This window comes from Lissotriton helveticus, chromosome 7 (genome assembly GCF_964261635.1).
Source record: "Lissotriton helveticus chromosome 7, aLisHel1.1, whole genome shotgun sequence".
NCBI lineage: Eukaryota > Metazoa > Chordata > Amphibia > Caudata > Salamandridae > Lissotriton > Lissotriton helveticus.
Window position 1 is genome coordinate 51,346,802 of NC_136068.1, and position 21,620 is coordinate 51,368,421.

General features: G+C 47.3%; 1 long non-coding RNA gene across 1 annotated transcript in view; it reads left to right on the top strand.

Annotated features, from left to right (window-relative positions):
• The window catches only part of LOC144766599 (uncharacterized), a 129,052-nt gene that overhangs the window by 45,863 nt on the left and 61,569 nt on the right, over positions 1 to 21,620 (top strand). The gene's annotated exons all lie outside the window — the stretch shown is intronic.

Genomic DNA, 21,620 nt, shown 5'->3' on the forward strand with positions numbered 1-21,620 from the left:
CCTTGGATGCTTGATTCCGGTCTGGGAAAGACGTGGCTTGGTAGTTCGGACTGGACTGTTCCCATGAGGCACAGGGTCAGAGCTGATTTGCATATAGCCAGTGTCTAACCCAGGGTGGTGTGGAGTGCAAAAAAACGATGGATTTAGGCCCAGATCCTTGTACTGGGGTGAATGTATGACATTGTTCTACATTCTGTCCATCAACTGTGTTTTTTGCAATTTTCACCCCGAGTGGGCTGGGTATGCTCAGACGTGAGTCCCAGGCTCTCCACACCACTGGAGTCAAGCTATCCAGGCTGATGAAGGCTGATAGCCAGAAATCGGTCCTTGGATGCTTGATTCCGGTCTGGGAAAGACATGGCTTGGTAGTTCGGACTGGACTGTTCCCATGAGGCACAGGGTCAGAGCTGATTTGCATATAGCCAGTGTCTAACCCAGGGTGCTGTGGAGTGCAAAAAAACGATGGATTTAGGCCCAGATCCTTGTACTGGGTGAATGTATGACTTTGTTCTACATTCTGTCCATCAACTGTGTTATTTGCAATTTTCACCCCGAGTGGGCTGGGTATGCTCAGACGTGAGTCCCAGGCTCTCCACACCACTGGAGTCAAGCTATCCAGGCTGATGAAGGCTGATAGCCAGAAACCGGTCCTTGGATGCTTGATTCCGGTCTGGGAAAGACATGGCTTGGTAGTTCGGACTGGACTGTTCCCATGAGGTACAGGGTCAGAGCTGATTTGCATATAGCCAGTGTCTAACCCAGGGTGGTGTGGAGTGCAAAAAACGATGGATTTAGGCCCAGATCCTTGTACTGGGGTGAATGTATGACATTGTTCTACATTCTGTCCATCAACTGTGTTTTTTGCAATTTTCACCCCAAGTGGGCCGGGTATGCTCAGACGTGAGTCCCAGGCTCTCCACACCACTGGAGTCAAGCTATCCAGGCTGATGAAGGCTGATAGCCAGAAACCGGTCCTTGGATGCTTGATTCCGGTCTGGGAAAGACATGGCTTGGTAGTTCGGACTGGACTGTTACCATGAGGCACAGGGTCAGAGCTGATTTGCATATAGCCAGTGTCTAACCCAGGGTGGTGTGGAGTGCAAAAAAATGATGGATTTAGGCCCAGATCCTTGTACTGGGGTGAATGTATGACATTGTTCTACATTCTGTCCATCAACTGTGTTATTTGCAATTTTCACCCCGAGTGGGCTGGGTATGCTCAGGCGTGAGTCCCAGGCTCTCCACACCACTGGAGTCAAGCTATCCAGGCTGATGAAGGCTGATAGCCAGAAACCGGTCCTTGGATGCTTGATTCCGGTCTGGGAAAGACATGGCTTGGTAGTTCGGACTGGACTTTTCCCATGAGGCACAGGGTCAGAGCTGATTTGCATATAGCCAGTGTCTAACCCAGGGTGGTGTGGAGTGCAAAAAAACGATGGATTTAGGCCCAGATCCTTGTACTGGGGTGAATGTATGACATTGTTCTACATTCTGTCCATCAACTGTGTTTTTTGCAATTTTCACCCCGAGTGGGCTGGGTATGCTCAGACGTGAGTCCCAGGCTCTCCACACCACTGGAGTCAAGCTATCCAGGCTGATGAAGGCTGATAGCCAGAAACCGGCCCTTGGATGCTTGATTCCGGTCTGGGAAAGACATGGCTTGGTAGTTCGGACTGGACTGTTCCCATGAGGCACAGGGTCAGAGCTGATTTGCATATAGCCAGTGTCTAACCCAGGGTGGTGTGGAGTGCAAAAAAACGATGGATTTAGGCCCAGATCCTTGTACTGGGGTGAATGTATGACATTGTTCTACATTCTGTCCATCAACTGTGTTATTTGCAATTTTCACCCCGAGTGGGCTGGGTATGCTCAGACGTGAGTCCCAGGCTCTCCACACCACTGGAGTCAAGCTATCCAGGCTGATGAAGGCTGATAGCCAGAAATCGGTCCTTGGATGCTTGATTCCGGTCTGGGAAAGACATGGCTTGGTAGTTCGCACTGGACTGTTCCCATGAGGCACAGGGCCAGACCTGATTTGCATATAGCCAGTGTCTAACCCAGGGTGGTGTGGAGTGCAAAAAACGATGGATTTAGGCCAAGATCGTTGTACTGGGGTGAATGTATGACATTTTTCTACATTCTGTCCATCAACTGTGTTTTTTGCAATTTTCACACCAAGTGGGCCGGGTATGCTCAGACGTGAGTCCCAGGCTCTCCACAACACTGGAGTCAAGCTATCCAGGCTGATGAAGGCTGATAGCCAGAAACCGGTCCTTGGATGCTTGATTCCGGTCTGGGAAAGACATGGCTTGGTAGTTCGGACTGGACTGTTACCATGAGGCACAGGGTCAGAGCTGATTTGCATATAGCCAGAGTCTAACCCTGGGTGGTGTGCAGTGCAAAAAAACAATGGATTTAGGCCCAGATCCTTGTACTGGGGTGAATGTATGCCATTGTTCTACATTCTGTCCATCAACTGTGTTTTTTGCAATTTTTACCCCGAGTGGGCTGGGTATGGTCAGACGTGAGTCCCAGGCTCTCCACACCACTGGAGTCAAGCTATCCAGGCTGATGAAGGCTGATAGCCAGAAACCGGTCCTTGGATGCTTGATTCCGGTCTGGGAAAGACATGGCTTGGTAGTTCGGACTGGACTGTTCCCATGAGGCACAGGGTCAGAGCTGATTTGCATATAGCCAGTGTCTAACCCAGGGTGGTGTGGAGTGCAAAAAAACGATGGATTTAGGCCCAGATCCTTGTACTGGGGTGAATGTATGACATTGTTCTACATTCTGTCCATCAACTGTGTTTTTTGCAATTTTCACCCCCAGTGGGCTGGGTATGCTCAGACCTGAGTCCCAGACTCTCCACACCACTGGAGTCAAGCTATCCAGGCTGATGAAGGCTGATAGCCAGAAACCGGTTCTTGGATGCTTGATTCCGGTCTGGGAAAGACATGGCTTGGTAGTTCGGACTGGACTGTTCCCAGGAGGCACAGTGTCAGAGCTGATTTGCATATAGCCAGTGTCCAACCCAGGGTGGTGTGGAGTGCAAAAAAACGATGGATTTAGGCACAGATCCTTGTACTGGGGTGAATGTATGACATTTATCAACATTCTGTCCATCAACTGTGTTTTTGCAATTTTCACCCCGAGTGGGCTGGGTATGCTCAGACGTGACTCCCAGGCTCTCCACACCACTGGAGTCAAGCTATCCAGGCTGATGAAGGCTGATAGCCAGAAACTGGTCCTTGGATGCTTGATTCCGGTCTGGGAAAGACGTGGCTTGGTAGTTCGGACTGGACTGTTCCCATGAGGCACAGGGTCAGAGCTGATTTGCATATAGCCAGTGTCTAACCCAGGGTGGTGTGGAGTGCAAAAAAACGATGGATTTAGGCCCAGATCCTTGTACTGGGGTGAATGTATGACATTGTTCTACATTCTGTCCATCAACTGTGTTTTTTGCAATTTTCACCCCGAGTGGGCTGGGTATGCTCAGACGTGAGTCCCAGGCTCTCCACACCACTGGAGTCAAGCTATCCAGGCTGATGAAGGCTGATAGCCAGAAACCGGCCCTTGGATGCTTGATTCCGGTCTGGGAAAGACATGGCTTGGTAGTTCGGACTGGACTGTTCCCATGAGGCACAGGGTCAGAGCTGATTTGCATATAGCCAGTGTCTAACCCAGGGTGGTGTGGAGTGCAAAAAAACGATGGATTTAGGCCCAAATCCTTGTACTGGGGTGAATGTATGACTTTGTTCTACATTCTGTCCATCAACTGTGTTATTTGCAATTTTCACCCCGAGTGGGCTGGGTATGCTCAGACGTGAGTCCCAGGCTCTCCACACCACTGGAGTCAAGCTATCCAGGCTGATGAAGGCTGAGAGCCAGAAACCGGTCCTTGGATGCTTGATTCCGGTCTGGGAAAGACATGGCTTGGTAGTTCGGACTCGACTGTTACCATGAGGCACAGGGTCAGAGCTGATTTGCATATAGCCAGTGTCTAACCCAGGGTGGTGTGGAGTGCAAAAAAATGATGGATTTAGGCCCAGATCCTTGTACTGGGGTGAATGTATGACATTGTTCTACATTCTGTCCATCAACTGTGTTATTTGCAATTTTCACCCCGAGTGGGCTGGGTATGCTCAGGCGTGAGTCCCAGGCTCTCCACACCACTGGAGTCAAGCTATCCAGGCTGATGAAGGCTGATAGCCAGAAACTGGTCCTTGGATGCTTGATTCCGGTCTGGGAAAGACATGGCTTGGTAGTTCGGACTGGACTGTTACCATGAGGCACAGGGTCAGAGCTGATTTGCATATAGCCAGAGTCTAACCCTGGGTGGTGTGCAGTGCAAAAAAACGATGGATTTAGGCCCAGATCCTTGTACTGGGGTGAATGTATGACATTGTTCTACATTCTGTCCATCAACTGTGTTTTTTGCAATTTTCACCCCGAGTGGGCTGGGTATGCTCAGACGTGAGTCCCAGGCTCTCCACACCACTGGAGTCAAGCTATCCAGGCTGATGAAGGCTTATAGCCAGAAACCGGTCTTTGGATGCTTGATTCCAGTCTGGGAAAGACATGGCTTGGTGTTGCAGGGTTTCTGTACTCACACAGAACTGTGCACAGAGGAGTGGAACCTTGGCAAATTAGGGTGTCCCAAAACTTACCTTAGCAACCAACTCACCCCTTACCGAGCTAGCTACAGTGTCTCATTGGACATATCAAACACCCAATGTTTAGACAAACCAGAACATGAACTTACAGTACCTCAGGGTACGTGGGACTCATGAACACTCTTTCGTTATATTATCATTACAAACCAGATCATGGAGTAAAGAAGACACATGTGCATTTGAAATGTTTATTTACTAATGCCGTCTTCTCAGGCGCAGTATCTTAGATAATACAAGTATACTTATTATCAGTAGCAAAATTATCAGCATAGTTACTAAGACATAAAAAGCGAATGGTGACAGCATGTTAACATGCTGTAATGAATAAGAGTTAACAACACTTATATCTCACCCTCCCTAACACATATATTATATTATTAGCTAAGAAGGTCTCTTTGGGTTGTTTTAGGGCGGGCCCATACCTTAGTGTCCTAGCATGAAGGAATCACATCAGCATACACCAGCTCTCTCTGCATGTGCACCGCATCAAGTGTGTTAACTATTCTCGTGCAAAGCAATATCAATCCCGCCTCAAGCCCAAGTTGGCAAAGGCTGCACTTGTGTTATGACTATGAAAGCGTGGAGATCAGACCTCATAACAAATCCATATCGTGTTGCTCCTGAAACTTCAGCACTCTCCGTGCAGACATGGTTTATTAAACACGACTGATATCAGAGCAATAACATATTATTCTCACATACACCACGGCAAACCACTAGGTTGAAAGCTAAGTCAACAATTAAGGGTCGTGTGCAGAAGTTGCAAGAAAGGAAAAATGGCGTTTAAATCTCAAATGTACCCATGCTAACTTAACACGATATAAGGATATATAGGAGCTATACAACACCCCCCCATGATCCGAGAACGGACTAAATAAGGTAACAGAAGTGCCATCACATGAGAGCAGAATCCATTTATAAACGAGCATGAATAAAGATTCAAATATAAAAACTAATGATAAAAAAAAATAGCCCACAAATATAATGTGGCTCAAGCCAATAGGCAAACAAAAATAAAATGTCTTGACCAAAAGTCAATAAAATCAAGGAAATGCTATCAATCAGCATGTCAATTTGAGGCAGTGTCTATGATAAGACCGTATATGAAAAGTAAGCTGCAACAGCCTCCAGGAGGAAGTCACTGTCCTCATCAGAAAACAGTTCAGCCATCCAATTTAAAAGATGAAAGGAACATACGTGATCTTCCAGCACCGGATCCTCTATAACCATCAGAGGACAGCTCGGTGGGTTCTCAAGAAAACTTAGTTCCAAGAAATTTTGCGCTGCCGACAACACATCCCAGGGACCCATTAGTCCATGTGCCACCGCCAAGGCCATAATCCTTTCGTCAGAACAAACCAACTCGTGAGCAATGATAGGACTCATCAGTTGATCAAAATCGACGTCAGAAGATGCTGGTCCGCAGAGACACAAATCAATGGCCCAAAGGAAATCACAGGTCAGACAGCGAAATACAGGCTGGACACAGGTGAAATAGGAGAACCGAAAAGATAATCCAAACGCCGTGCTTAGAGTCGCTAACGGCAGTGTGCCATAGTAATCAAGCATGCGGTTGCGAAACCGCGTCAGTAGTAGCTGTGCGTGGTCTTGCACAGGAAGGGCATCCATATTTAAAAAGGCAGAAAACCACCAATGCGCCAGCCGCTAATGCAAGTAAAAACGGGAACCCTCCAAACAAGGATGAAAAAATAGAATGGAAGAAGGCAGGGATGACTCCAAAAATCTTCTCAAAGGAAGTCACGAGACCACCGCTAACAACTTTAAAAAAATGTGCTAGGCCCGTTGTGGAGGATGCGTTAAAGATAGAACGGACCATGGCTCCGAAATGCAAAGGCAAATCAGTGTTTAAAAGAGCCTGAACCTCCGTACGGGTGTTAGCAATGTGAAGCACGAAAGTTTCACGGGCCGAGCTCAAGGCCACCTCTTTCTGGGACAATAGAGCTCTTATTCTAGCCATGCCGCTGAATTCTGCTCCCAAGGTCGGTATCTGTGGCCAAATGGAAGACTCCCTATGTTCACGTGTGGGAGGATAAAGAACATTTCTGCAGCAAATAACTCGCTCACTAACTGTTATTATGAAAGCTATACCTTTAATTAAACCACAACAGTTTTCATTATTGAGCATTAAATAACTACCATTCTCTAACAACTTAAACGTGGGGATGATAGCAGGAACTGGCGTGCCCTGTAAAACGCAAGCCATATTCGGTCGGTCCTTGTTACATGAACCGTGTAACTGTATGTGTCTGCACATTAAAGAATGATCTGGCGTCTCAGTACACTCATCCCCTGTTAGATAAACTTCTTGTTCATCCTTGAAACATCTGTATGTGTATGGGAGTGACCAGACCTCATGAAGAAAACCGCTACCTAAGGGTTCAAAACGACCTATCGGCACATATTTCATACAATTTGAAAACTTATATAAAGCAAAAGGCAGCGTTATTAAACCGTGGATAAGCCACGTAGCAGCAGTGGCTTCTGCCACAGAAAAAGGTAAAGATTCCAACCTTTCAATATGGAGCATAGAAAAGGAAGCATCACGCATTGAAAGCAAGCGTTGTTTGTCTGTCAAATTAAACGGTGCAAACAAAGAGGAAACGTTCATGTATCCCCAGGGAACTTTACCCATTTTCAGAGTCTGAAGTGTCCATGCAAACTGCATGATCGAACGTAATTGATTTTGACCATGGTATAATACAGATACTTCATCATGCACAATATCAACAACAGACGACACAATATTATCTAATGTGTAAATTCTAGAGGAAAGCACGTTAATGCTATTGTCAACAACTGCAAGAACTTTCTCAAGATTTGCCTGATCAATAGCTCTAAGGCGTGAAGCAGCCTCAATCTGTGAGAGTTTCCAAATTTCATTGTAAACACCATATAACCACCTTTTCGACCTGCCACTAGCTGGGCCTTTAATGAAATCATTCAAATCCACGTCTGCATTCAGTTTGGAAAGGTGATACTTAACCGCAGGTAAAGTTGAATGTTTCAGCCAAGCTTGACATAACTTTCCCACAGAGTAAGAGGTGACTGTATGACTCAAATCAAAACGGGGATCAGATCTAACAGTCTTAAAACCGTCAGTTATATTTAAAAATCTTTTTTGGCAAGAATCAGCACTACGGTGCCAAAGCAGCCAACCCTTGGGATTCATACTGGAAATGTTAAAGGAGGAATTCAGAAGCAGAGCCTGTATATCTCTAATGGACAATTTAGTAAAATTACTCCAATCCTCATATTCCTCCAACTCTGGGAAAGACGGGGTGTTTAACCTTTTAGATGTAGCCAATCCAAAGCATGTGGTCTGGGAAATGGTTTCATTTAAAAACCACATATGATTTGGGATGAGACATGCACGGTGCAAAGCCTCAGTGCCTCGTACCTGCCAGGCCCTTGAACCCCAAACTGATTTAAGGTCTATTGTTTCCTTCCATAACTCATAGCCCCCAGTAACTAATTGATCTAGGAAGGCCTTCGAGTACAACAATTTTGTATCGGTGAGTCTAACCTTGGACAGTGGCTGTTTGCGAAATTTAAAATAAAAGGACTCGGGATTGGACTGGTTAAATTCAGTGAAATAAGTATACTTTTTAAGAAACGTTTCTGAACTCCCATGTGTAGGAGCTGGACAATGTTCCCACTGAGTAAAATTAACCGCATCCCTTCGGGAAGATGTCTTGTGTAAGAAGTGATTGCCATAATGTTGGTAACAGAACAATTCACCATAATTAGCAGATTCTAAATATAAATCCTCAGCATCAAAAGCAGCATAGTATTTCAAATCAGAAAACAAACTTTCCACAGCATTAACATCCCAATCATCAGAACGAATGTTTTGTTTCACCACATCCCCCATATTAACTCTCAGTACATTAGGAACATTAACGACTTCCGTTGGACCATGAATCTGAAAACGAACTGCATCCCACGCGATTCCATCCAGAACAGGCCATGCTGTGATGTTAACCAAAGTCAAGTCTCTTTTTAATCTGTGTGTAGAATGTGAAGAGGAAAGTGGGGCCAATGTTCCATTTAAATGAGTAATGCATGTTCTCTCCTCGACATAGTGTCCATTCATAATTCGAAAAAAATAAAACACAAAACCAATTGACATAAAAAGGTAAACCGAAAAAAGGACCAGCCAAATGTATATCCAAGGAGGTATTAAAAAATGTTTTTTAAACAGGCTAGCATATACTGCAATTTGAGAGGGTTTCTTCGAGGCAAGGGAAGCAGAGTCAAATGAAAATCTGGATTCCGTGGCTAAACGAGCTTGCAGGTCTGGCATGGACAAATCAGTGGGGTATGTATAGTCTGTCTCATCAAGGTTAGTTCCTGGTAAATTATTCAATAATGGACTGGAAACAGCAGGTAACTCGATGGGCACCTCAGGTTCATTATTAGAAGCAGTGGGCATAATTGAATTTCTCACAATGGAAGGACAGGAAACAGCCGGTGTCATGCTAAGAAGAATCGGCCACTCTGTGTATCTTGACATTGTCAATAGAAATAAACCTGTTTTCCTTACGACCTGGAAGTGGTGGTAAAATGACTGTTCTTGTGCCCTTCACTCCAAGCACTGGGACTGGAGCTCGATAGGAGGGACCAAACTCTTTCTTGTTGTCGATCTTCTCTCGAACCAGTTCGCCAACTTGGGGTAGCCAGCCAACTACCGGGATCTGCAACGCATCATCCGATGTGGAGGGCAAATGTTCCTTTGCAAGAGTGTCTCTGGTCTTTTGTAGATTCTGTAAAACATTGCAATGTTCATCTGCGTCAAAGGAAGTGGCACGAACCACTGAGTCTAGACCGTCAAGGTCAGGGACGAACATCTTGATGCCAAAGAGCATTTCGTATGGGGTCCGCCCACCCAGAGACCTTCTAGGGAGATTATTAAGAGCACGCTGCACGCCATAGAGGTGAGCCAGCCAGTTTCTGCCAGTGCCTATAACTCGGGCTGTCAAAGATTGCTTTAAATCACGGTTCATTCGTTCAACTACACTATTACCCTCAGGTCTGTAGGGTGACGAAAACTTGACTTGGACCCCCATCGAAGTCATGGCATCCTTATACGCCTTAGAGGCGAAAGCCGGACCCTGATCCGAATGGAAGGTACCACAGGCAAAAATCCCTATAAAGATACGCAAATCTCTAATGACAGTCCGTGAATCAGCGCTGCGATGTGGCCATACCCACACAAAGCGTGTGCATGAGTCAACTGCTACTAAGATGTACTTATACGCAGTATCAGATGAAAAAGGACCGCAGTGATCTAAATAAACACAGCCTAGTGGTTTATTAGAAATGTACAACTGAGTCTGTGGCGGACGCGTAGCAGTTGAAGGTTTAATCTGCTGGCATATGTCACAAAGAAGGACATAATCACGCGTCTGTTTGTACAGTCCCCGCCACCAGAAACGTTGTTGTAGTTGCGTTACAGTGGCTGAGACGCCCGCATGCGCAGACGCCACACCTTCATGAGCCGCTGTAATCAAGTCTGTTCTGCGATCCGAGTTGGGAATCAGCCGTTCCCCAACATCAGGAAGTGTCACAAAAGGAACCTTTTCGGGACTTAAGTGGTATTTATACTTCGAAGGGAATCCCGCAGGATGTTTACTTCCCTTCTCAGAGGCAGCAATCGCTGCCAAGATGTCGCTATCAATCTTGGTTTTAGACCTAGTAACTGCTGCAACTAAGTATGTAGATACTGCTGATTTCGCCGCTTCATCAGCAAGCGAGTTGCCAACAGCGTGAACTCCTACGCGCTGATGACCGAGAGTATGAATCACATAAACGAGTGGCAACATAGCCTTAAGCTCTGCCACTCGAACCCAGATCATTTTATGTTTTATTGTGCTACCCTTGGAATCATGAAAATCATTTTGAATCCAAAAGAACAAGTTTTCATTGTAAGACTGGACACAGTAGTAAGAATCACTTACAATTAGAGTAGTAACACTTGGATCTGCGTACTCCAAAGCTAGTAAGAGAGCACGAAGCTCTGCCAATTGCGCGGTGCAATCGCCCAGGGGCAACGTGTGTACCTCCCTGGAAATGAACTCATCATTCAACATAGCACCGACCACAATGGCGCATGCGGAAACGTAGGCATGTTTAGAGCCATGCGCAACCTGCGCTGACCCATCAGTGTAAATGATGCAATGGAAGTCCTCCAAAGGTCGCATCGCCAGAGGAGCAGGATGAACAAATTCATACTGCAAGTACTCCTGCGACCGTAAGGAAGCGTCAAAAATAAACATGACATCCGTGGATGACAATGACGCAGCCCACTGAATCCACCGAGGGTGCAAAGCCTTTGAATTTGGTACACTGGCTTTCGTGACTGCCTCCAAATGAGGACAGGGTGTTACCACTAGCATGCGTTTCCCCTGTGACAGAGCTCGTTCCTTTAGAATAGCCATCTGTACAGCAGTTAAAACCTTTTCTATGGTGGGAAACCGCATCTCAGCCGAGGTGTACAAGTGTGACTTGTAAGCAATAGGTACTGTGTCACCTTCATTAAAAGTGAGGTAGGTGAAACCCACCGTCCCAGGAATTATTCTTATTACCAGGTTGGTGTGGTTATCACGAGTCAGTAAATATTTAGAAGCGAGCAGATCAGCCTGCAAGGATTGCAAAATGGCTGAATGCTCAGGCAGCCAGCATGATTTTGAGAAAGTTGGTTGTATCAAAGCATACAAAGGCTTGATACGCTGGGCATATTCCGGAATGTAAGTTCTGCCGAAATTCAAAAAGCCCAGTAAAGATTGTAATTTTTTCAGTGTTGTTGGAGCGCGCAATTGTGCGCACTTCTCTAAGAAGTGAGGAGCTAAACCTCTACCTTCATTGTTGAGCTCATAGCCCAAAAACAACACTGTGTGTTCAGCAATGTGCGATTTTGCAAAGTTAAATTTGTAACCCATGTCTGCGAAGTTGCAAACAACAGAATTTACACGACACAGATGCTCCCAAATATCGTCGTCTGTGAGATATATGTCATCCACATACGAAAAAGCACCAGGGTCGAGTGCCTCCAGAATAGAGACAATTCGAGCGGTAAATACACCAGGACTATTCTTGTAGCCCATTGGAAGACGCCGGAATTGCTTTTGGACTCCAGCGCTTGTAAAACTGGTCCATTGGGAGCTAAAGCTGTCCAATCTGTGGGCATAAAAACCATTGGATATGTCAAGCGTTGTCTTGAAACGCTTACGCACGAGACTATCCACTAGGGCAGAGCCGTGGGTATTCTGTACAGCACAGTTACGGCAATGCGAGTTTAAATGCCGGTAATCCAAAACCAAACGATATGATCCGTCAGGTTTATTCACAGTAAAAAGGGGATTATTCATCGGTGACACACACGTTTCAATAACTCCCTGATATTCCAATTGTTCAAGGATTTCCGCGACGGAAGATTTTGCTTCACGCCGAATGGGATATTGAGGTTGAGGCTGCGGCTGAGACCGCAACGGAATTTCGTGGCAAGGCGACAATTTATCCCAACCACATTGGTTACGGTACAGAGCCGGCGCGAGAGCCCGAGCCCACTCTTCTGCAAAATGCTGCGCATGCTCTTTCGAGACAGTGTTCGCGAAACTGGGTAGGATTACCTCCTCCCCTCGCGGCGCCGCGAGCACAAAAGGTGGGGGCCAGTCAGCCTCCGAAAGTAAAATATCATATGTAGAAGACAGATTCTCCCAAAATACACCTTTAACGGTACGCTGTATGTCACCTTCAATTAACAGGACAATTTCATATAGTCTTTCAGGGGGAGCAAGTCTCGTATCCGCTGTTTCTATCACAACGTAGACATCAGTCGCTGTCACCCTCAGTAGTGGACGCAGCGCCTCTCTGACTATGGTTATCTCCGCCGCGCTGTCCAGCAAGGTCAGAGCCCACGTCAGATTCCGAAGCCGCGTTCTCACTATCTGTGGCATATCGATGCGCTGTTAAGGCTGCGACTTTCTTTTTCGCAAACTGCGGACGCCTAGGCGTAGAATCCTCCTGCTTCACTGCGCCGTCCGTCTGGCGGGACTGGCCACGTCCTTGTTGGCCACCACGTCCACGTCCACCCCCTCCTCCTCCACCGGTCTTCTGGGCCGATGTGTCCTGAAAGGAACGAGGAGAGCGTTGATCAGAACCCTGAAAACGATCAGGCGATTTAATCATCGCGCGGTCGCGCAAATCATAAACTTTTTCGGGTGGCGCAGGAGCTTGTATTGCAAGAAAAGGACCCTGAGTCTGCGTAGTCTGCTTCCCCTGTGTCTGTTTTTTAGGCCAATTCTGTTTCTTGGACTTGGGCTGGGCATCTGTCACTGCAGATTGTCCCTGTGGTTGTTTTTTCTCCTTCACTGGAAAATATTTCAGACCTCTACTTGTGCGGCCAATCGTTTTATAAGCGGCCACCACAATCTTTGCTAACTGGCGGGGTTTGTCGGCATCGGGCAGAGCAGCCAAAGCATTCAACACCTGAAAGTTAACTGCATCTCCTTTAACATTGGAGAGAATGAGATCACTTACAATCTCAAAAGAACCACACAGGCGCATACCCAATTCAACCGCTGCCTCTGGACCGTGATCATTCTGAACACGTCTAACGATTTCAGGCAGGGCAGTCATAGACGGGGTGCCGAAGCACCTTGTATAAACTGCCGCAAATGTTTTTCCCCAGCTGTCACAGTCAGCAAGTTCAGGAGTAATATCCTTCGGTAGAGTAATCGTCAACATTCTATGTTTATCAGCAGGAGTAGAATTCGGAAAAACCGCCTCCAGTTGATCAAACTTCTCTGCTAGCCAGAATGGGAAGTCATCGTTGTCAACAGGACGCGCACCAAAAACCGAATTTACCATCACTGGATTGAGACGCATTCCGCCTCGTTCCATGGGAGCGGCCGCACCCCCCTGGGGACCACCAGGAAGATGTCGACCGATGTATTGCACTAAAGCACGAATCACGGAAATGGAAACTACATGTAGCCTGCGAATTTCTGCCAGGGTACAAGCCCCGTGATTCGGGTGCGGGGTAAAGCCACCCAACGCAGGCCAATTAGTACCTGGAATTGAGAGTGGACCTAACCTCGCACGGGACAAAGAGTGGGGGAGGGCGCCATCAAACCAAACTCGATGCTGCCAATGATCAATAGGTATTTCCAATGCCCTGTATGGCGTATATTCAGCCGGGACATCCGAGGCGGTGTAGGAGTGGAACAAACCAGAATTAGCGTCCACAGCCGGAAACGTAACCCAAGAGTAAAACAACTCGTAAGGAAACGCCGGATCTGCACTTACCACGAAAATCACAGCCATCCCATCTACTGGGACCTGGTACGCCTGAAGATGGTTGCGTACCGCTACGCGACTATGCTGTGCAATAGCCACCGCTGCCGCCATCACAGATTTGGAAACAAGAAAACACAAAGAATACTTTGTAGCACAACTGGGTAGTAATTCAAAGAAACCGTTTAAGTAAGAATCAAGCTTGAATAAAGACCTATTTCAAAAAATAGGTAGGTTTCACCAACACCCCGTTTTCCGGAAACGGACGTGAAGGGGTTAAGGCATGAACGATAAACTACTCGAGTGTCATGATATAAGACCACCGAAACCGTTGGGCGCCATGTTGCAGGGTTTCTGTACTCACACAGAACTGTGCACAGAGGAGTGGAACCTTGGCAAATTAGGGTGTCCCAAAACTTACCTTAGCAACCAACTCACCCCTTACCGAGCTAGCTACAGTGTCTCATTGGACATATCAAACACCCAATGTTTAGACAAACCAGAACATGAACTTACAGTACCTCAGGGTACGTGGGACTCATGAACACTCTTTCGTTATATTATCATTACAAACCAGATCATGGAGTAAAGAAGACACATGTGCATTTGAAATGTTTATTTACTAATGCCGTCTTCTCAGGCGCAGTATCTTAGATAATACAAGTATACTTATTATCAGTAGCAAAATTATCAGCATAGTTACTAAGACATAAAAAGCGAATGGTGACAGCATGTTAACATGCTGTAATGAATAAGAGTTAACAACACTTATATCTCACCCTCCCTAACACATATATTATATTATTAGCTAAGAAGGTCTCTTTGGGTTGTTTTAGGGCGGGCCCATACCTTAGTGTCCTAGCATGAAGGAATCACATCAGCATACACCAGCTCTCTCTGCATGTGCACCGCATCAAGTGTGTTAACTATTCTCGTGCAAAGCAATATCAATCCCGCCTCAAGCCCAAGTTGGCAAAGGCTGCACTTGTGTTATGACTATGAAAGCGTGGAGATCAGACCTCATAACAAATCCATATCGTGTTGCTCCTGAAACTTCAGCACTCTCCGTGCAGACATGGTTTATTAAACACGACTGATATCAGAGCAATAACATATTATTCTCACATACACCACGGCAAACCACTAGGTTGAAAGCTAAGTCAACAATTAAGGGTCGTGTGCAGAAGTTGCAAGAAAGGAAAAATGGCGTTTAAATCTCAAATGTACCCATGAATGAATGAATGAATGAATACTTTCTTTTATAGCGCATGGCTACTCTTGAGCATCCCAGCGCTGTAAGACAAAGGAAAGTAAAGACACTATTGGAAAAGGTGCGTCTTTAAGCGCTTCCTGAAAGCAAGATGGTTTGACTCATGCCTGATGGCGTCTGGGAGTGCGTTCCATTCATTAGCTGCATGCACCGAAAGTCGGCGGCCACCCATCCGGGCCAGCTTCATCCTGGGGACTACCAGCAAATTCCGCTGGTTGGATCTCAGAGATCTCACTGATTGGTGGCGACGAAAAAGGGGATCCAGGATAGGCGGGCCAGCCCCATGGATGGATTTATGCGCCATGCACATGGTCTTAAAAGTTATCCTTCCCTTGATGGATAGCCAGTGAAAAGATTGAAGTGCGGCTTTTGCTGAACATCTTTTCGGGACTTTCATGAGTAGTCGGGCAGCACAATTTTGTACCGATTGCAGAATTTTTATGGTCCCGACCGGGGCCCCCATGTAGACAGCGTTTGCATAGTCCAGCCGTGACATAATCAATGACTGGACTAGCAATCTTCTTGCTTCAAATGGCAGAAGGTCTAGCACTTTTTTTAAGACTCTCAGCAGCCCATAGCAGGTTCCGGCTACCTTTTTTGCTTGGTGTTGAAATCCTAAAGAGGAGTCTAGCCAGATCCCTAGGCTCTTTATATGAGTCTTGGGTGCTGGGGGAGGTCCTAGGCAGTGAGGCCACCAAGGATCAAGGTTAATTGGGGCCTTGTAACCTAGGAGCATGATGTCTGTTTTGGCCCCATTTAACTTTAAGAAGGAGGAAGTCATCCACTCCAGAACCTTGGTGAGACATGGGGTCAGGTTGTTGATCCCCGGGTTTAAAACATCGTTCCTCACCAGGGAGACCACCAGCTGCGTGTCATCGGCGTAGGTAACAAGTTGGATTCCCCAGGGAAGCACCACCTCAGCCAGTGGTCTCATATAGATATTAAACAGAGTTGGGCTGAGGGAAGAGCCCTGGGGAACGCCGTGATTCAATTGCAGCTGGCTGGATGACACCTCTCCCTCAAAGACAGAGAAGCTTCTGTCAGATAGAAAGGAATGGAGCCATTTAATGGCCAATCCCGAGACTCCTGTAAGATGCAGCCGATGCAGCAGAAGAGAGTGGTTTACTGTATCGAAGGCTGCGCTGAGGTCCAACAGGACCACCGCAGCGCAGCCTCCTGCATCCACTATACCTCTGACTGCCTCCACTACTGCCACCAGGGCTGTCTCCGTTCCCTGTTTTGCTCTAAACCCGGTCTGGGTGGGGTGCAAACCTTCCGTGGATTCAATGAAGGAAGAAAGGACCCGATTCACAAATTTTTCAGCTATTTTGCTGATAGTTGGTAATAGTGAAATAGGCCTGTAGTTGGCCAGATCTTCAGGGTCTAAGCTAGGTTTCTTAAGCAAAGCTCTGACCTTGGCCTTCTTCCATTTGGGGGGCACTACACCGGAGGCCAGTGATGCGTTAATGACCTGCGTTATCACAGGGCATACTGTCCCTGATACCTGTTTAAGAACTGCCGGGGGAGCAGCATCTAACGGGGAGCCAGATTTAAGCTTACCTAGGAGACTATCCACCTCATCCAAATCCAATAAAGGAAAGGCTTTAAGATCTACTGATGGGTTAGAGTCCATGTCCAGGTCCTCCTTTTTTTCTCTCTTCCAATCATCTGGGATGTCTGTCACAGATGCAAAGCCGGAGTAGATGTTAGAAACCTTAGATGCAAAAAAGATAGCCAACTCATCACAGTGTTTCTGTGGATTCTGAATAGGACTAATGGTCCTAGGTGTAGTTGCCAGGGATTGAAAGATTTTAAAAATTTCCCTGGGGGCGTTAGCGGCTTCCATAATTTTGCTCTGATAATATGCAGCTTGTGTGGTTTGTATTAAAGTTTTGTAGGATCTCAGGGTTGACCTATATTCATTTTTCGCAGAAACTGCATAGTTCTTTCTCCACTTCCTTTCCGCACGTTTACACACTTGTTTGTGTTCCTTGAGTTCCCTGGAGTACCAGGGTTGCTTATTAGAACCCTCTCTATGCCGTAGCTCTTTTTTTGGGAGAATAGGATCTAGTGTGGTGTTGATCCACTGATCAAAAGCTTCATTAGCTGCAACCGGGTCCTCAAGGGGAACGGGCGAGCAGCTTTTGAGGGCTGCCTCCCATTTTTCAGTGGGTAATCTAGACCATACTCGGCTAACCTTTTTTTGAATAGAGGCCTTGTGGATCTGTGTTGCTGGGGACCACAAGAAGGACAGTAGTGCATGGTCTGACCATGGTACAAAAGTGGGCTGAGTGCATGCTATATTTCCAAGATTGGTGAATATGTGATCTAATAAGTGTCCACCTGTATGAGTAGGACTGTCCACAATTTGTTCCAGATGCACCACTCTCATGGTCTCCACCAGGCATTGTGATGGCCTGGCATTGACTTCATCAAGGTGAACATTAAGGTCGCCCAAGATGGTAAAATTGGGGGTGCTACTGATAGGGAGAGAGATCTTATCTAAAAGATTGTTACAAAAATCATGGGAGTCGCCTGGGGGTCTATAGACCAGGATCCCAGAAAAAGTGCAGGTGGGAGAAAAGGATATAGAGAAACCAATACTTTCACAGTCCGTAAGTGGACTCTCCGAGGTTCTACATCTGAAGTTATTTTTATAAATAATCGCCACCCCTCCTCCTCTGCCGGGCCTACGGTCCTGTCTCGCAATGGAGTACTTCGGTGGTAACGCTTGCACTAAGTATGGGTCTGAGTCATCAGTTAGCCATGTTTCTGTTAAGAATAAAACTTAACACGATATAAGGATATATAGGAGCTATACAACATTGGTAGTTCGGACTGGACTGTTCCCATGAGGCACAGGGTCAGAGCTGATTTGCATATAGCCAGTGTCTAACCCAGGGTGGTGTGGAGTGCAAAAAAACGATGGATTTAGGCCCAGATCCTTGTACTGGGGTGAATGTATGACATTGTTCTACATTCTGTCCATCAACTGTGTTTTTTGCAATTTTCACCCCGAGTGGGCCGGGTATGCTCAGACGTGAGTCCCAGGCTCTCCACACCACTGGAGTCAAGCTATCCAGGCTGATGAAGGCTGATAGCCAGAAACCGGTCCTTGGATGCTTGATTCCGGTCTGGGAAAGACATGGCTTGGTAGTTCGGACTGGACTGTTACCATGAGGCACAGGGTCAGAGCTGATTTGCATATAGCCAGTGTCTAACCCAGGGTGGTGTGGAGTGCAAAAAAATGATGGATTTAGGCCCAGATCCTTGTACTGGGGTGAATGTATGACATTGTTCTACATTCTGTCCATCAACTGTGTTATTTGCAATTTTCACCCCGAGTGGGCTGGGTATGCTCAGGCGTGAGTCCCAGGCTCTCCACACCACTGGAGTCAAGCTATCCAGGCTGATGAAGGCTGATAGCCAGAAATCGGTCCTTGGATGCTTGATTCCGGTCTGGGAAAGACATGGCTTGGTAGTTCGGACTGGACTGTTCCCATGAGGCACAGGGCCAGACCTGATTTGCATATAGCCAGTGTCTAACCCAGGGTGGTGTGGAGTGCAAAAAACGATGGATTTAGGCCAAGATCGTTGTACTGGGGTGAATGTATGACATTGTTGTAGGAGAGTAGGGTCTGCTATCCTATGGTCACCCCAAATTTTTGCTTTTTGCTTCACTGGTTTTCGACTACTGAGGCTGTGGGCCTGCTGATCAGACCCCCAGCCTGCTGTTCTCTCACTAAATTAATGACACATGTGCTATAGGCACATACCAATTGGAAATGGACTCCTTGTCAGCCCCTGTAGAATGCACTATAGGTGCACAGGGCATAGGAGCCACTAAGGCCTACCAGGGGCTGCAGCATATCTTTTGCCACCCCTGGCTGGTTCTTAAATTGACACAACTGGCTGATCACTCAGCTGGGGTAAGGTGGTGTACACACCCCTTGCTTAGATATAGTATACCTATGTCTAAACCTATATCTGGACACATGTAAACCTGTGAGCCACTCCTATAGTCAGGCCTCACCAATCCTGGAGGCTGGGTGCATGGTTTTATGTGAGATGGAGCTCTAGCATGAGCTGAGCCTGTCTGCAGCCGTCGGGAACAAATCCCTAAGCTGTTTCAGGATAATGCCATACCATATACTATTAAGTGCCTTATAATCCTCGCGGTTATTTAGCAACTTTGGTTTGGCTTTATCAAAACATGTCGTGTAAGGTGTCATACGCTTTGGAATACCATCCCCTCGCCAGTTCTGGCGACGGGGATGGCATTCCACCCCTCTAGAGGGGTAAGACATGTTCCTTTACTAAATGCGGTTAATTTCTCCAAAGACCTTAAGATCCACAAAATGGATGCCCCTGCCACAGACAAATGTCTGGACCCCTGCAGTTGACCGAAACTCAGCAGATGGGGCCTGGACAAAGGGTTTCCTGTCACAGGAGGGTGTCACCACCCTCCAGACAGGAGATAGTGGATTGTAGCAGGGAGGTTTGAAAGAAACCAGACACTGCCTGGGGCGCACAAGGCTGCCCCTTGCATAATCCGGCCAAACCGGTTCTGGGGCACTCCAGCCCTCGTGCCAGGGCGGCCTGGATCAAAGGAAGGGGGCGTATCCACCCACTTCCTGGGTCCCACCCATAGGAGGGGACCTAGCAGGTAATCACGCCCCCCAGATTGGAATAAGAGTGGGAGCAGTGCCAATGCACATCAGATTTCCTGGAAGAAACATTTGAAACGCAATTCTGGACCCTTCGCCCTCCATCTCATCGTGGAAGCCCGAAGAATCTCCCTTGTGGTCAAGGAGTGACCACCCTGCAGCAGCAGGCACCATCCAGCCCTCGACGTCTACTTAGTTGCAGTTCCCGCCGGAGCTCGAACGACTGAGATCAACGAGATCAAGCTTGCCTGCCTTCCAACAGCCCGATCCACAGTCCCTGCAAAGCTGAGACCCGTGGAGGCGACCGGAAGCGTGGGGCACGCCATCTTGAATTGACCACGAGACGCTGACTGTGCAGCCCACGAGTGACCCTCGAAGCTGTGCACCGGGGTTTGAGAAGCCCCCACCCTGAGCTACTCCTGAGCCGAAGTTCAGCCCTCCACACTCGACGAGTGCTGCGTGGGGCCCTTTGGCTCTATTTGGCTCAACGCGTTGGCCCGGTCACTTGCCAGCTGGCTAGTGGTCCCTGTGCCGACGAACTACCTAAGAAGACTCGTGAATCTGGTTGCTCCAGATCCACACCAGCTCCCCTGAAAAGGAGCCCCGACTCTGACCTTCCTGGTCCGAGTGAGAAGCAATCTTCCGATCCTGCGTGGATTGCTCTTACCAAGGCTTGTTTGCTCCAAACTTGAAGCCGACTGCACCGACGGTGAGAGCCTGCGTGGGACAGATCGTGACCTGCTCCTGGACATCGCAGATGCCCCAGAGCCCACGTGACAGCGGAGAGAAGCTCCTCGACGACCACCTGATTGCGCCCGACATTGCCTGGTTCCGTCCTGGTTCCACCCTGGTCACTGCTGAGTGACCCAGACTCTGTCCCCTCTGCTTTCAGGTACTCTACAACTTGAGTCCACCCTTGGACTCCACCGGACACTTCGTCTTCACCCTGCCTGCAGCCCTTTCAGCTCCAAGCACCAAGAGCCTGCGTGTCAAAACCCGACGCCACTTCGACCCTGTGCACCCACTTCCTGTGGGTGAGGTAACTTTGCTCCGCCGGTGTTCCCACACTGGTGCACACCTCTAGGGTCTGTGTGTTAAGTTTTGTTCCTCTAGGTTCAGCGGAAGTGTCCTTAAACTTTAACTCTATGACTTTTACGCACCATTGGTTAACATTGGTGCATGCGTGCGCTTTCCGCACATCTCCCGAATCCCGAGGGCCATTCCCGACTTCAGCATTGCTTGTCCTGACTGCTCCCAGCGACTCCCTAGGCCCTAGGCCTAACCACTGTTCGAGTGGCCTCTCTTATACCACTTGTTTAGTATATGGTTTGAGTGGCCACCCGCCCTCATCCATAATTGTGCAACTTGTATGTTTAAACAGTGCTTTTGATTTAACGCTTGTGCCCCTTTATTCATAAAGAATACTGGGGATTGTTTTTAGTAATAAACACATATATTTTTATAAAATATACTTGTGTGGTGTCCTTTCATTTGGTATTACAGGATTGTATGTGGTAAAACAGCTCGCTTAACACGACCTCTTAAGTTAAGCCTTTAGGCTGCTTAGTCCATGCTACCCCTAGGATAGCTTGTCTAATAAGGTTGACTTACAACCAGACACCATAAGGGATTGTTTGGTCAGGTAGTAGGTGGTTCCAGAATTGGAAACATCCCCTACCAGGCCAACTTCTCACA